Source organism: Peromyscus eremicus, chromosome 10, assembly GCF_949786415.1.
Source record: "Peromyscus eremicus chromosome 10, PerEre_H2_v1, whole genome shotgun sequence".
Taxonomy (NCBI): Eukaryota; Metazoa; Chordata; class Mammalia; order Rodentia; family Cricetidae; genus Peromyscus; species Peromyscus eremicus.
Window position 1 is genome coordinate 82037555 of NC_081426.1, and position 14908 is coordinate 82052462.

Consider the following 14908-nt stretch of genomic DNA (forward strand, 5'->3'; position numbering starts at 1 on the left):
CCAGCATTCTCTCTGCCCCAAAAATCCTGCCTAGCCATTGGCCAATCAGCCTTTTATTAACAATGAGAGCAATACATATTTACAGTGTACAAAGATTGTTCCACAGTAACTGAAGAATTAGGTTCCTTTTCTGGCAGTTAATTTGAGTACTTTTGAGTTACATACCTCTATTAATGAAGCACAGGCTTTGTTAATAAGTCTTGGGATGGGCCAGTATTCTTTGTGCAGTTTTCAAAACTGGAAGACACTCCATATCTATGTGAATATCTTACAACAATGTTTGTCAGAATAGAGATGGGACAGAGACTGAATTTGCCAGTGCTTCAGATTAGCTCATAGGTTTGTTGAAAATACAGGGCCTTTTGTCCTCTCTAGAACTATTGAATCAAAATTCTTAGCATCTATATTTCAGTAAACTTTCTAGTTTCTTCTGACTCACCTGCAGTTAAGAACCACCAAAGCAACTTTAAACTCAGAGCTCAAGTTAATTCAATTTCATTTAGTAAATAATTATTGAGTACCTCTTTATTTCAAGGCCCTAGCTAGTTGCTCCTGAGGGAACAGGAACGATGTGTGTCCAGCTCAAGAGATGTATATTGTAATCGGAATGAGAAATACAATGGAAAACAGGCAATTTTAGTAAAAGACAGAGCACATTAATGAAACACAGGGTACGATGATGGTCAGCATAGTCGCAGGTAGTAAGTAGGTTCCGAGGAATGAAGAGAGAAGACTTTCCAGGTAGCTTTGAAAGTTGATGAGCATTTCAATTGTACATGCTCGTTTGTGTTTGGCATAGGTTTGAAGTGAGAAAGTCATGGATCCTGGCTGTGACTCTGCTCCCTCACTCTATGATCTTGGGTAAGTCATCTAACATCTTCATGTCAGTTCATTTATCTGTAAAACAGTGTATTTGGCAATGTGATTTAAGATCTTTTTTTTTTTTTTTTGGTTGTTCAAGACAGGGTTTCTCAATGTAGCCCCGGAACTGACTCTAGAGACCAAGATGGCCTCAAACTCAGAGATCTGACTGCCTCTGCTTCCTGAGTGCTGAGATTATCTGCTTGGATGATTTGAAAGTAAAAAGAAGGCAAAGACATGGTACGTATTTAGATATGCAAAATACCTAAAAGATAGCTCAGGCTTGAAATGTAGTATAGACAGACTGCATGAACTGAAGCTGTGGAACACTGCTGGCAGTCAGGGCCTTGTGCTGGGTGGAGGTGTGTTGAGGCTGGAACCCCCCAGGCTCCATTCCCAGACAGGTTTGGCCAGAATTGCTGCTGGCATGGTGGCTGTCGCTGCTGGTTTCCAAGTTGTTTACTTCTTGTTGAATATGCACAGTAAGGAGTTTGTGGCTGCTACTGCTGCCTTCTGGCTTGCCCTAGAAACAAATAAACAAACCAAAAAGAAGATGAAGACATGTTTCCTCACAAGAGAAACCAGCCAGGCCTTTTCAGCTAGTGTTGAACTGGACAGAATAAAAAGCTGGGGAGATGTTCTGCCTTGGGGGTCAGTTTGCAAGGGAAAAGGGCTCAGTTACACATGGGTGAGTCTGCTGAAGATCTGCCCATGGCAGTTTCTTCTCCCTCAACCTCAGTTACTGTGCGAATCCTAAAGATGAATCTTTTCCTCCTTCTGTCATAGCAGGCACGGTGAAGTGGCTACAAAGGAAGAATTAGGCTAAATGTTCTTCTGAAGGTACTTCAGAACATCCTGGAGAACAGCCCTGTGTCCTTCTCTTCCTGTGACTTCTTTTATGGAGGACAGAGGGGGGACCAAAGCTTCTGAAGTTCCCTAGGGAGGTAGTGTGGTCTGGAAACCCTTGGACAGCTGCCAAGTTTCCAGTTTAATGATAGGAATGACCCAAGAGCAGCGGTGGGCAGATAAGCATTTAACATCTGCCTGGAGGAAGCCTGCCTTGCAGTGTTTTCTGATTTCCCTGACACGTACTCCCATCACAACTGATGTGACGCTTCCAACATGAGGTCACTCAACACAGAGTTGAGAAGGGGTGAGGACAGGCAGCTGCAGCAAGCCAGCCTCCCTTGACTGTGTCAACACCCCTGTCTCAGGGTATTCCTAAACTCCCATCTTTCATAAGACTTAGGTTAGCCAGTTAGCTGAAAGCAAGATTTTGAGAAACATTTGGCAAGAATTAACCCTCTTCACAATTTTCATATCTACCTCGTTTTTATCATACTATAAATATTCAGAGAAAAGCAACCAAGGCAAGAAGAAGTAAATGGTTTACATTTGGTGATTCTTGATTCCTCAGGAGGTAGGATATTTATATTCCCGTGCTGGCCAGCCACAGCCAATCTGAAGGGCTTTAAGTAATTATTTAGATTTGCCTTACCTCATTCTCCTATTCTGCATAATGAAGTTGGTGATAATAGTATCTAATTTTGTCACAAGGATAAAGCGCTAACACATGAGCTCTTCAAATTTTTGAAGTTAGCAACATTATAAGCTTAAAACAATAACACACACACACACACACACACACACACACACACACACACAGAGGTACTGTCTGATGCATCTTCACACACTCCCAAGACTTTATCTGTTATGCGCCTAGACCTGAATCAAGATGCTTCAAAATGGCCCTAGGACCCTGCTACGTATGGACATTCCCTGAGCCATGCCCAAGGGATCCACTTTGTTCATTTTAACACAGACTGTCGAATTTCTTCCAACCACCAAGACTCTACACATTTGAACTCCAACAACAAGGAATTATTATTTGTGATAATATACATTGTGAGGTTTGACCAAGATAAACAACATGGCGTGCAGGATCTGTAGGCACCAAACATAAGTATAAGAAAATGGGAGAAGATGTGGAAATAAGAATCATGACATTTTATTAAGGACAGGGGCTTTTCATACTGGAAGGGTCCATTGCTGCCACTTAGGTTTTTCTCTCAGCGATGCTTGCTAGTGGGATCCCTTATCTTTCCACCTTTGTTGATAGCTCATGTGCCTTATCTAGAGGTCAGAAGAAGCTCTAAGTGGCTTAGGATTGTTTTACAATAGGACTTCTCTTTCCCCACCAAACTGCATCTCTTTCACCCAGTCCCCTCTGAAGTCAGGTACATCCACACCAGTAAGTGACAAGGTGTTAGGGGTAGGAATCTAAATTCTGCTGCAGCCTCAGATAGCAGGCAAACTGCAAAGGCAAAACCCTTCTCAGATCTATCAAATCACAGTACCAGAAGTGCAGGAGTAAGTAAATTCATGATCATCACCATCATGAACGGAATCTGGTAAGGATTTCCCCAGCTGCAGGAGATGCTCTGCAGTGATAAACATGTGTATTTCTATTTTACAACTCTACCCTTCTCTCATCTGGATTCACTAAGCACATAGACAGTGGAGACCAGATTCCTTTCTAGTGTGAACATGCCTGATTCTAAAACACTAGTAAAAGAAACTGTGTTTCTCCCAAGCACACGGAGAGCACACCTTGTATGCAATTTCACAGATATATGAACTCTCTGACTCTCTAAAAAACAACTAAAAGAATATTCAAATGAGTCTAGACAATTTCTTTATCTTGCAAGGGTATCAAAACAAAACATTCTTTTTCCTCCGCCCATATCTGTGTGCAATTATAACCTGTTGCTCCAGGAGCTTGGGAGTAAGTACATCTCATAGGTTCACACTTAGCTTCTCACCCATGGAAAACTAAGGCCTAAAGTATTAAAATGTATCTGTAGATATGGGAGCTGGGCACAGGCTTCAGTCATTCTATACACAATCCTGAATGCCCAGGATACGAAGATGTTGAAAGATTCAACGTTTATGATACAAGGTCTAGCAGGAGAAACAGGGATTCAAATAATTACAATACAATGGAACAAGTAATATCAACATTTGTAAGCTATGAGGTCAGAAGTAAAGATGAGTCCTCGTTTGAAGGTTTACCTCCCTTTCAGAAGAGGTGGCTTCTAGCTTTCACAGATGTTTCATTAAGGCCTTATTTGTTCCAGTCGATAAACCTTTTTACACTTGTGCCTGCTTACATGCCAAATCCTTTTGGTAACAGACTTCATTACAGAAGCATAACTAACTGTTTTAAGCTTTAAAAACAGAGATGAAGCATTAGAATATTTCCAATTATAGTTTGGCACACCATATCTGACTGAACTTTTTGGGCTTCGTTAGTCACAAATACAAAACAAAAAGGTGTTTTCAGTGCAGGGTCCAGAGAGTAGCATTGTAATCCCCCAAGGGATTAAGCTCAGATCTAGAGTGGATGGAAATGTACTTTGATCTGTTTTAATAAAAATAAAAGATGATGTCCACAGTAGAGCCAACATTCAATGAAGACTATTCATCAAGAACATCTCTATAGAGATGCTGTATATAATAAATTAGGTAGGGGGCTAAATAGGAGTAATTATAGGAAGGGACTAAATGTTCTAAGACTGAGAAGTATCCTTGACACTGACTCTGTCCTTAGGAGTTCGGAGGTTGGGATTAACTAAAGCCAATGTACTTGTTGATGGCCCTTTTTGAGGGAGTTTGTTTGGTCTTCAAGAAAGTATATGTGGAGGACAAAGGACAACCTTGGATATCATCCCTGTCCACCCTTTCTATTTGTTTGTTTGGTTTTGAGACAGTGTTTCTCACTAGCCTGGAGCTCATCAATAGGCTAGACTGATCAGTGGCCCCAGAGATCTGCCTATCCCTGGGTCCCCAGTGCTGGGAACCCAAGTACACACTACTAACCTGTGTTCACGTGTGTTCTGAGAACTGAGCTCAGCCCCTCATTGCAAGCTCTATCAGCTGAGCTATCTCTCCAGCACAGAAGACAGTTTCTTTCTCTTTTTTGTTTGCAACTGTTGTCTCAGTTTAATAGGCAAAGCCAAGAGAAGTCACCTACCTTCAAAGGAGTTTATAATCGAGTAGTCTAAAAGCATGTTAATTTACGCCTTCATCCACACATACTCTATCCATCATGAAGAAAATGAGATGTGACATATTAAAAGAAGGATGTTATACAGAAAGAATTGATGGCACACTGTCTGTTCAGAAAGCATATAAAGTATCATTAAATACCAAGCAAGGGGGAAAATATTAATGAGTTTTAGGGAATGTAAACTTGAAGTGGAATTTTTGTAGAGAAGATTAATTATTCACTTCAGGTCTTATTTAATAGTAGTATCACTTTTTCCACAAAAGAAATTTCAATATTCGCACATCTCATGCAGGACTGAAGCCTCAACATGATGAATATCATAGAATTATAAAAATAGCCAAACAGGCACTAGTATATTGTGTGTTGTAAGTACTGACACCAGAATTCTTTCAAGTGGCATACTAACTTTTGTTCTTCTTTTCTGTATGTTTTGATAAACATAATGTTCTTTGCAAGCTTTTGTCTTTACATTACTATAAACAACAAGCATTAGTTGTCAATAAGAATGTTGATCAATGCCAGCTACTGTACCTAAACCAACAATAGATTATACAAAGAGGGCCCAGTTCCAGGTTGTGTTCATTGTTAACACATGCAGCCAAGCTTCTTTATACTTTGCTCTTATTGTGTTGCAATAAGTAAGCGTCGTCTTGTCTGTTTTTCATGGCTTTGTTACAAAGACAGAATAGAAAAATACTGAGCTATCAGAATCAACTCCTTCAAACTTCTAATCTACACTGCCCCCCAAACCTTTGCACATATGATAAACTAAATTACACCCTCCTGTAATAATGAAGGGCCTGTAAATAGCATTCTTAACTCACGTGTGTGCTTTTTTATTAGGCATTAAAGTTCTGTTGGTACATACACTGCACACACATCCTTGTTGCCCCATTTGTGGGTATTATAGTTTGGATCTGAATTATCTTCATAGGTTCATATATTGAATCCCTGATTCCTCACTTATAGGGCTATTTTGAAAGCTGTGTAGTTTTTAGAAGGTAAAGTCTGCCTGATAGAAGCAACTGACTCGAGGCATCCTTTGAAGGTAATATTTGTCCCTGGTTCTGACTGCAGTCTCTGCTTTCTAGTCAGTGACATGTGAACAAGCTATGATTGAAAGCTCCTGCCACCATGGAGGGAGCCACTGTGACATGCCTCCCCTGCCTTGAGGGACTAAAATCTCTGTAAGTTGAGCCAAGGGAAAAAACAAAGCCTCCCTATGTTGTTCTGTCAATCATTTTTGTCAGTGATGAGAAAAGTGACACATGCAGCTAGAGTCTGTGTTATATTGATCAGCTCATCTCTAATTTGTTTTGGTTTCATATTCCAAATAGCAAAACATTTACATCTGATTATTGCCTCTCCAAATTAAATACGCAGATATAGAAATGATACAGTTGGTAAACTGTAAGACAAGCAGGAGGACCCGAGTCTGGGTCTCTAGCACTTATGTAAAGGATGGCCTGGTGTTACACTTTTGTAATGCCAGTACCAGGAAGGCACAAACAGGCAGATTCCTGCCACTCATTGCCCAGCCAGCCTGGCCAAAAAGATGAGGTTTAGTGAGAGACCTTATTTCAAAACATAATGTAAAGGCTGATTGAGAGAGACAAACACTGTCGATCTGCGGTCTCCACATGTACATACATTTTCATGCATCCATGCACATACCTATACAAACATGTAGCACACACTAAATAACACATTTTTTCCCTGTGGAAAGAACAAGATTCAAAAAGTCTTATCCTGGAGAGCATGAAAACATAATGGAAATTCCTAGAAAACTCTGTCTTGAAAAACTGTACATGACTAGGGAAACATGAATTTATAAGTAAATAACCCATCTCTTGAATGTGTGTGTTTTTTTTTTCTTTTTCAGGAACAGATTTTTTAGAATGTCTCTGAAGGTACTTGATGTAAGTGTGGGGGATGCTTGGACATATGGCTATTGCTCATGAAGATCATTTTGGTCACTGCCATGAATGTCCATGTAAGTTGAAATGAAACAAAGGCTTTGCAAAAAGCAGACCTCTCATACCAGGAAGGTTTGAGCCTGGTTCTAAGCCTGGGTTTATCATGTATTGACTTTGTAACCTCCTATTGAACATGTCCTACATGCTAATATTCAACCTATTAGTGTAATAGAATGATAATATATAAATAATGTGAAGGTCAGCAAAGAATAAATGAACATTCGAGTGTTTTCTGACTTCTGTTCCAAGTATGTTTGTGTTGTCTTGTCTTTGTTAGACTCGACAGTCACTGGATTTATAACACATCGCACTGTTCACGCATCTGCACTCACCTAAACACTCACTCATTCATCCATTAATTTGTGATCTGCCCTTTGATTCCACGAATTTGTTGATGGATTTATATTTTTACATTTTACTAAGCTGATGCATAGTTCATACACTATACTAGGATGATAAAAACGAACAAGACATTTTTGAAAGCATATGACATTTTATGGATACTACTCTTAACATTTAAAAACTTTTTCAGTATTCTGATATTTTTAGATTGACTGCTTAATTTTAATATTTAACTGTTTATCCTGTATTTTATTATATAGATATATAACCCAAAGCATTATAGTTCATAGTGATGTATTTTGTGAATGATCTAAAATTTGAACCTTTAAGTATTCATTGTCCCCAAAAGATGAGTTGGTGATGGGTGGTTAATAATGACTCAGCTATGAATAAATAGATATTACCTCACTTCCTGCTTGCAGCCCTTATATGGAGTAGTGCAATATAACCCCTACTTCTTTTTATTTTATAGTAGAAGAAAAGATTCAGGGAGTTTATTAATTTGATGAATTTTATAGCTTCCACGAGGCTGATCCTGCCATTCAACATGATCTCTCAGCTTAAACTATCCTCTGGGCCATCTTGAGCTATCACTGAGTGAGAATGGGCTGGTTTAGGAAACCTATCAGCATATTATTTCTCAATTTCCCCAAACATCAGTAAGAATGAATTCTTTCCAGCCACCTCAACTGTTAGGTATTTTTAACTGAACTAATGCAAAGAACGTGTGACCTAAAACTCTCAAATCATGACTGATAATTTTCTGCACCAAATTCCAAACAAACTGTCTGGAAAGCAAGTAGACTCATGTTAGTTTGCTAGATGGAGTCATGTGGAGAAGTGAGGTATCTTTTGACAATCCTTTACCTACAGAAGTAATAAAAACAACACTTGCCGTGCAAGAAGAGGTTGAAACAATTACCATAGATAATTTGTGTAGAAGTTCATGTAAATACTGCATAAAATGGCAGTGGATGTTGTAGCACAAATCGTAAAAGGTCTTATTAATAAAAACAAACCTGGAGCCAGGTATTGGGGTGAATGCTGGAAGATCAGAGAAGCAGAACAAGCCACAGCTTCCTCACTTTGCCAATTCCTCAGCTGATCCTGTTTCCTCAGACTGGAAGCCTCTGAGTCCTCATTCAAATGAATCTCAGCTGAACTGCTGCTAAAAGCTGAAAAGCTTAACCAGCCCTAGTTCCCAGTTTTCATGCCTTATATACCTTTCTGCTTCCTGCCATCACTTCCTGGGATTAAAGGCATGAGTCACCATCCCTGGCTGTTTCCAGTGTGGCTTTAAACTCACAGAGATCCAGATGGATCTCTGCCTCCCAAGTGACAGGATTAAAGGCGTGAGTGCCACCATTTTCTGGCCTCTATGTCTATCTAGTGGCTGTTCTGTTCTCTGACCCCAGATAAATTTATTAAGGTGCATGATATATTGGGGAATACAATATCACCACAGTGTAGCTATAGTTTTCCTGGTTCTGCCTGGCCCACAGTCAGGACAAATCTCTCTAACCTGCCAGTCCCCCAGTCGCTCAGACCCAACCGAGTAAACACACAGAGACTTATATTATTTATAAACTGTATGGCCGCGGCAGGCTTCTAGCTAGCTGTTCTTATATCTTAAATTAACACATTTCTATTAATCTATAAGTTGCCACGTGGCTCGTGGCTTACCGGTATCTTAACATCTTCTCATGGCGGCGTCTCTCTGGCTCAGCCTTCCACATCCCAGCATTCTCCTCTCTGCTTATCCCACCTATACTTCCTGCCTGGCTACTGGTCAATCAGCATTTTATTTTTACAGAGCAATATCCACAGCACCACAGGATGCAGAGGAAACAACCCAGATGCTAAAGTTGGAGAACCCTGGCTTTGTCATGTATTGGCTTTGTAACCTTCTATTGAACAAGATCTACATGGTAATACTCAACCTATGGTTGTAACAGATAATACATAAGTAATGTGTAGATGACACAGTAAAGAAAATACGGAATATGAGCATAACTTCCAGGAGGCAAAGGTTAATACAGAATGAACACTCAATATGTTTAAGTCACTGCTGTTAACTTTATTGAGTATAGGTTTTACTTCTTATCTCTAGAAAGAGTAGGCAGGCAAAACTGAGTGAGTGGGCCTCAGTTACATTCAATCTCAACTCTCTGTACTCCCGCCACTCTGCCTTTGGCCTTTTTGCAGTGTTTGAAAACTCCTGGTCTCTCTAACTTTAGACTTAGAACAATGCTCCCTATCCTCTGCCTCCTTTTCCCAGCTCCTCTGTAGATGTGTTTGAAACAGGTTCTAGTTATGTAGCTCTTGATATCCTGGAACTTCCTATGTTGAACATACTGGACTTAAACTCACAGTAATCCTTCTACCACTGCCTTCTGGGTGCTGGCCTTACATGGACCATGTGATGTGGCTTCCTGTCTAGTTCTTAGTCATTGTTCAAACCTCACCTTAAATGATGCTTCTTCGGAGAACTCTTTCTTGTCCAAGCTGCTCCCAACAGTGGACCCTGTTAATTATTCCTGTTAAATGATCTTTGTACGTTCTATTCTTTCACCAAGGCACTGACACAAATACAATTATCTATTTGACATACATCATTAGATGAAACTGTCTGGTTCACAACATAAGAAGAACACACCTTGAGACTGTAGAATGGTTAATACTGGTTATTTTTATGCAGGCCTTTGTGAAAAAGAACAAGTGAGGCCGAAAGAAAGTTTTAAAATATGCAGTTTAAAGAGAAAAAGATCACATCAGAAAACTTAAGACAGCAACTAACTCTTGTACTGAAAAAGAGGCTGCAATTGTTTGAGATTGGTGCCATTTAAAGATAAGCCTCTGGCTTTTAAGTGAAGTAACAGGAAAAAGTGCCCCGAGGGCAAGACCCCGCCTAACTGAAGCTCCAGCCAGTGAAAGGAAAGAGCCTAAGGATCTGTTTTTTTTTTCTCTTAGAAAACAAATACTTTAGAGAAGTTCTCTACCATATTCAGTGTACAGAAGCTGCTGCTGTAACTGTGGTCCACGGGGTTCAGCCTTCATCCCAAGCCAGCATCAGAAATTGGCAGCATCATCTACTTGGTACTGTATTTGGAGACAAGAAAGATTCAAGACTATGGGAGTCATGGATTTTTCTTCCATGATTTCAGAGAGCTACTGAGGCTAGGCAGTGTGTTGAAGTCCCTGTGAAGGGGTCCCAAGAGTTCACTACATGAATCCTGGGTTTTTGTGGTGACAACAAGATGTTGGAGATACTAGAACCATGGACTTTTGCCAAAGAGAACGACACACAAGTAGCAAAGAGAGACAATATGTCTTGGAGAAAGCAAAGCCAGAGGGGCAGATTCACTTAAGCCCATTGAATCTGAACCCCAGATACCAAACTTGAAGGGTATCACTGTCAAGAGACTGGTCTGAGTCTCAGAAAAGACAATGGACTTCTGACTTTCAAATAGTGTTGAGACTGTTAATAAACTATGGGTCCTTTTGAAGTTGCACTTAATGTATTTTGCATCATGAGATGGCCATGAGCCTATGGGGAGCAGAAGCAGAAGTGATTATTTGAATGAAAAACATCCCCCATATAATCAAATAATTAAACGCTTAATTCCCAGCTGGTAGTTCTATTTGGAAAAGATATAGAACCTTTAGGAGGTGAAACCTGGATGGAGGAAGTATGTCACTGGGGTAGACTTTGAGGATTTAACTCCTGTCTCCATGTCCTGTTCCGAAATGTCATCTCTCTGTTTCCTGACTGTCAGGCTGGCCTCATGTTCCTGCTCCTATGCCTCCCTTATTATGATGGACTGTAGCTCTTTGGAACTGAAAGCCCAAATAACCCCCTTCTCTCTTAAGTTGTTTTTTTGGTCACGATATTCTATCTCAGCAACAGAAATCAGTCTAATACACTTATAAACAATAACTTCAAATTCAAATGAATCAAATTTTTAAATTAAAACTAAATAGCTTGGGCAGAAGAGATAGCTCAGTGGGTAAAGATCCTTGCTGCCAAGCCTGATGATCTGAGTTCAATCCCTGGGATCTACATGGTGGAGAGAACTGACTCCTGCAAGCCATTCTCTGACCTCCACACATGCACTGTGGTACATGTTCATTCACACTCATAGATACACATACCCATGTCACCTGACCCTATAAAACAAACAAGGGAGTGTTAGAGACAGCAGCAGAGTGGCCTGGTGAATTAAAAATAAAAGAAGGAAGGAAGGAAGGAAGGAAGGAAGGAAGGAAGGAAGGAAGGAAGGAAGGAAGGAAGGAATAGGGGGAGGAAGGGAGGGAGGAGAAGGAGGGAGGGAGGGGGAGGGAGGCGGGAAGACAAGAAAAGCAGCTTTGTAGGCTCAGTGTCACACAGGTGTCATCCCAACTAGTCAGGATGCTGAGATGGGAGAGTATGACCTTGAGGTCAGCTTGGGGCAACACAGAGAAAATATTTATAAATAAAGTGCCTGGTAGGTTGAAATTTTGGGACTCAGGTGAATCCCACTCACCCACAGCAGTCCTTTCACTCTGTTCCTGCTCTCACAGCTACTGGCAAGCACCCTGTCAAGGGAGCCTATTGGTGAATCTGGAACAGGCTGCCTGGGTACTGGTCCCAGTACCAGAACTCCAGGAAAGAAATACTGAATCCCAGATGAGAGGCTGCTCAATTCATCCTTATATGAAGCCCCCTCTCTCTCCATAGCTGATTCTGAAATCCCTGGAGCTATAGGTAGAGATGGCCACCCTTCTGAGGGTCTGTGGATGATTCTATAAATAGACTCCTCAGGTGCCTCGATTCCAGTAGAAATCTACTCCAATAAAGGTTACAGAGATCAGGTTGCCAGACTCAGTGGCACCAGAGGGCTACTGGTGATAGTGCATCCCCCTCATACACAGTGGGTACCCCTTGACTGATTGTGAACCTCCCCTCCACATCCTAAGAGTTGCACATTCCTTCCCCAGAATATTCTTCCTTCCATTGCTAATGAGGAATCAGGACAGCCTGACCAGACAAAACCTCCCCTTTCTTCTGAAAACTATAAGAAAAATCCATCTCTCACTCTGCCATGTGGACCTGAAGTCTCATGAGAGCCCCAATCATGCTATTTGTCCATCTAGAGTGTTAGGGCTTGACATCTTCTCAGACTCCCCACCGTGCTGCCGTCCATGTGTCTACATGCCCATGGCATTAATAATCCTTCCAACAAATTTCTTACTCAAAAGGCCCATCTTCCTCAATGTTCCTCTTGAACCCCCACTGAGACCTTTCGATATCCAACATCCAACTATATGTTGCATGTCATTGAAGCTGGAAGAACATGCTGAAAACAAACAAGATGGAGAAAGTAATCCATGCAGGGGACACAAAGTCATTAGGTAATGTTAAAGGAGTTCTCATCAACAGTACAGTGTGTGAGTGTGTGTGTGTGTGTGTGTGTGTGTGTGTGTGTGTGTGTGTGTACACATACAGGCACACACATCAAATATTGGAATACCTACATACATAAAGAGACTATTAGCAGACACAAGGAAACAATAAATTCCTGTATGATCATAGTAGAGGAATTCAAGACTCTACTTCCAGTGGTGAATGGATTCACCAGACAGAAAGTTGTTTGTGTTTTTAAAGAGGTCTACTACATAGCATGACAACTTGTTTTACATCTGAAGAGCAACTCCATAAAGATCCAAATTTCCCACTTTAATTAAAGCAAATATTGTGAGCCTCCAACTTCAGAAACACATAGCAGAGCGTATGTTCTTTCTACGACGTCAGAATTTTTGAGTAACAGTAAATTCACAGGCCGTGGCAGTTTTGTTGACAGCAGTTCTCCAAATATCCCAAATTTCCTTGACAGACTCAGCCCAGGCAAACCCAGCTTCTTTAACTTCATTTTTAAAAAAGACTCTGTGTGTGCATTTGGTATACAAATGTGTACATGCATCCATATGTGCATATAAGTGCTGTTAAATGTGTGTGTGCACACATGCATGTCCTGGGTGGTTTTTTTCTGTTGACTTGACATGTGCCAGAATTATCTGAGAAGAGGGAAACACAATTGAGAAAATGCTTCAGTAAGATTGGCCTGTAGGCAAGCCCATGGGGTGTTTTATTAATTAGTGATTTTTGTGGAAGAGGCTAGCCCACTGTGGGTGGTGTCACCCCTCGGCAGGTGATCCTAGGTTGTATAAGAAAGCAGGCTGAGTAAGCCTAGGCAAGCAAGTGTTCCTTCTTGCTTGGAGGTTCCTACCTGGAATTTCTGTCCTGACTTCCTTCATTGATGCAATATGTTTTGCAGATGTAAGCCAAACAAACTTTTCTTCCTCAGGTTGCTTTTGCCCATAGAGTTTTTTTTCACACCCATAGAAACTCTAACTAAGACAGTGCACACATATATGGAGGTCAGAGGTCACTGTCCATTGTCTTCCTCTATCACTATCCATCTAATATTTGAGACATAATATTCTCACTGAACCTAGAACTCACTGACTTGTTATCTATCAAACTATAAGGATGCTCCAGTCTTGGCCTACTGTGGATGCTGGAGATCCAAACTTAGGTTCTAACAACAGAGTCATTGCCTAACTGTGGTTTTCTGACATAATTTTAATGCAGTTATATACTCCTATATTCTCAATTTACTCTGATAAATTCCTAGTGTGATGCTCTTTATATTTTTAGGAATGCTGTTTATCAGTCTGCGCCTTATGATCGGTGCTGTGCAAATGGCATTGTTTATGTATCCTAGTGTCCTTCGTCTCCACAATGGAGCCAAGTACTGTTTATAAAATGCAGTCACCATGGCAAAGCATAGACTAAAAAACCATGTACTATACAATATGAAGTAATTCAGTGTAGAGAACAGCCCATTCTCAACATAATTTTTGCATAATATTCATTCATGGGAGATATTTAAATGTTAGAAGAGCTGTTGACCCAAACCTGTGTTCCAACCTGTCATTATTTCACAGTTGAGTATAGCTAGTGAAAAGCTATTGTTACAGTTTGTATCTACACTATCCCCAAAGGCCTATGTGTTAATGGTTTGGCTGCAAGCCCATGACACTATTGGGAGAGAATAGAACCTTTAATATGTTGGGGAAAATGAAAGAATCAAGGTCACTGGAGGTTTTTCCCTTAAAAGGAATATTGGAGCTCCCTTTCTATTTCTTTGTTTCTTGGCTGTCACAAGTGATGAGGTCTCCTTTGCCACACACTGTGACATCACAACCTCAAACCAACTAGGCCAAGTGACCATGACCCACCAAAACCACCTAAACCACCAAAAGCATAATACAAGATAATAATCCTTTGCTCCTTTTAGGTCAGTCATCCAGGTATTTTACCAAGTGCTAGAAAACCAACCTACAGACAGAGGCACTCATCATCACATTTGAAACAAGGCTGAAGTTTGCAGCACACTGGGGTTGGGCTTGATCATATTCATTACTGTTTCATTCTACCCTGGTTGCTACAGCAGAACGCTAAAACACAGCTGTCTTATAAGCCACAGAAGTTCATTCCTCACAGTTCTGGGGGTTTGGTGCTCAAAATCACAATGCTCACACAAGAAGTGTGTACTGAGGCACTAAATACCTGACTTACCGTTGGTGCCTAGTTGCTGAGTCTTCATATGGCAGAAGA

General features: G+C 40.7%; 1 long non-coding RNA gene across 2 annotated transcripts in view; it reads right to left on the reverse strand.

The window, feature by feature from the left end:
• Positions 1–620: 620 nt before the first annotated feature.
• LOC131920769 (uncharacterized) overlaps positions 621–14908 on the reverse strand; it is a 42902-nt gene continuing 28614 nt past the window's right edge. For both annotated transcript variants that reach the window (XR_009381763.1, XR_009381762.1), the window contains exons 4-5: positions 1127–1384; positions 621–897 (exon numbers count right to left, since the gene is read on the reverse strand). This is a non-coding gene — a long non-coding RNA (uncharacterized LOC131920769). The remainder of the gene's footprint in view (positions 898–1126; positions 1385–14908) is intronic.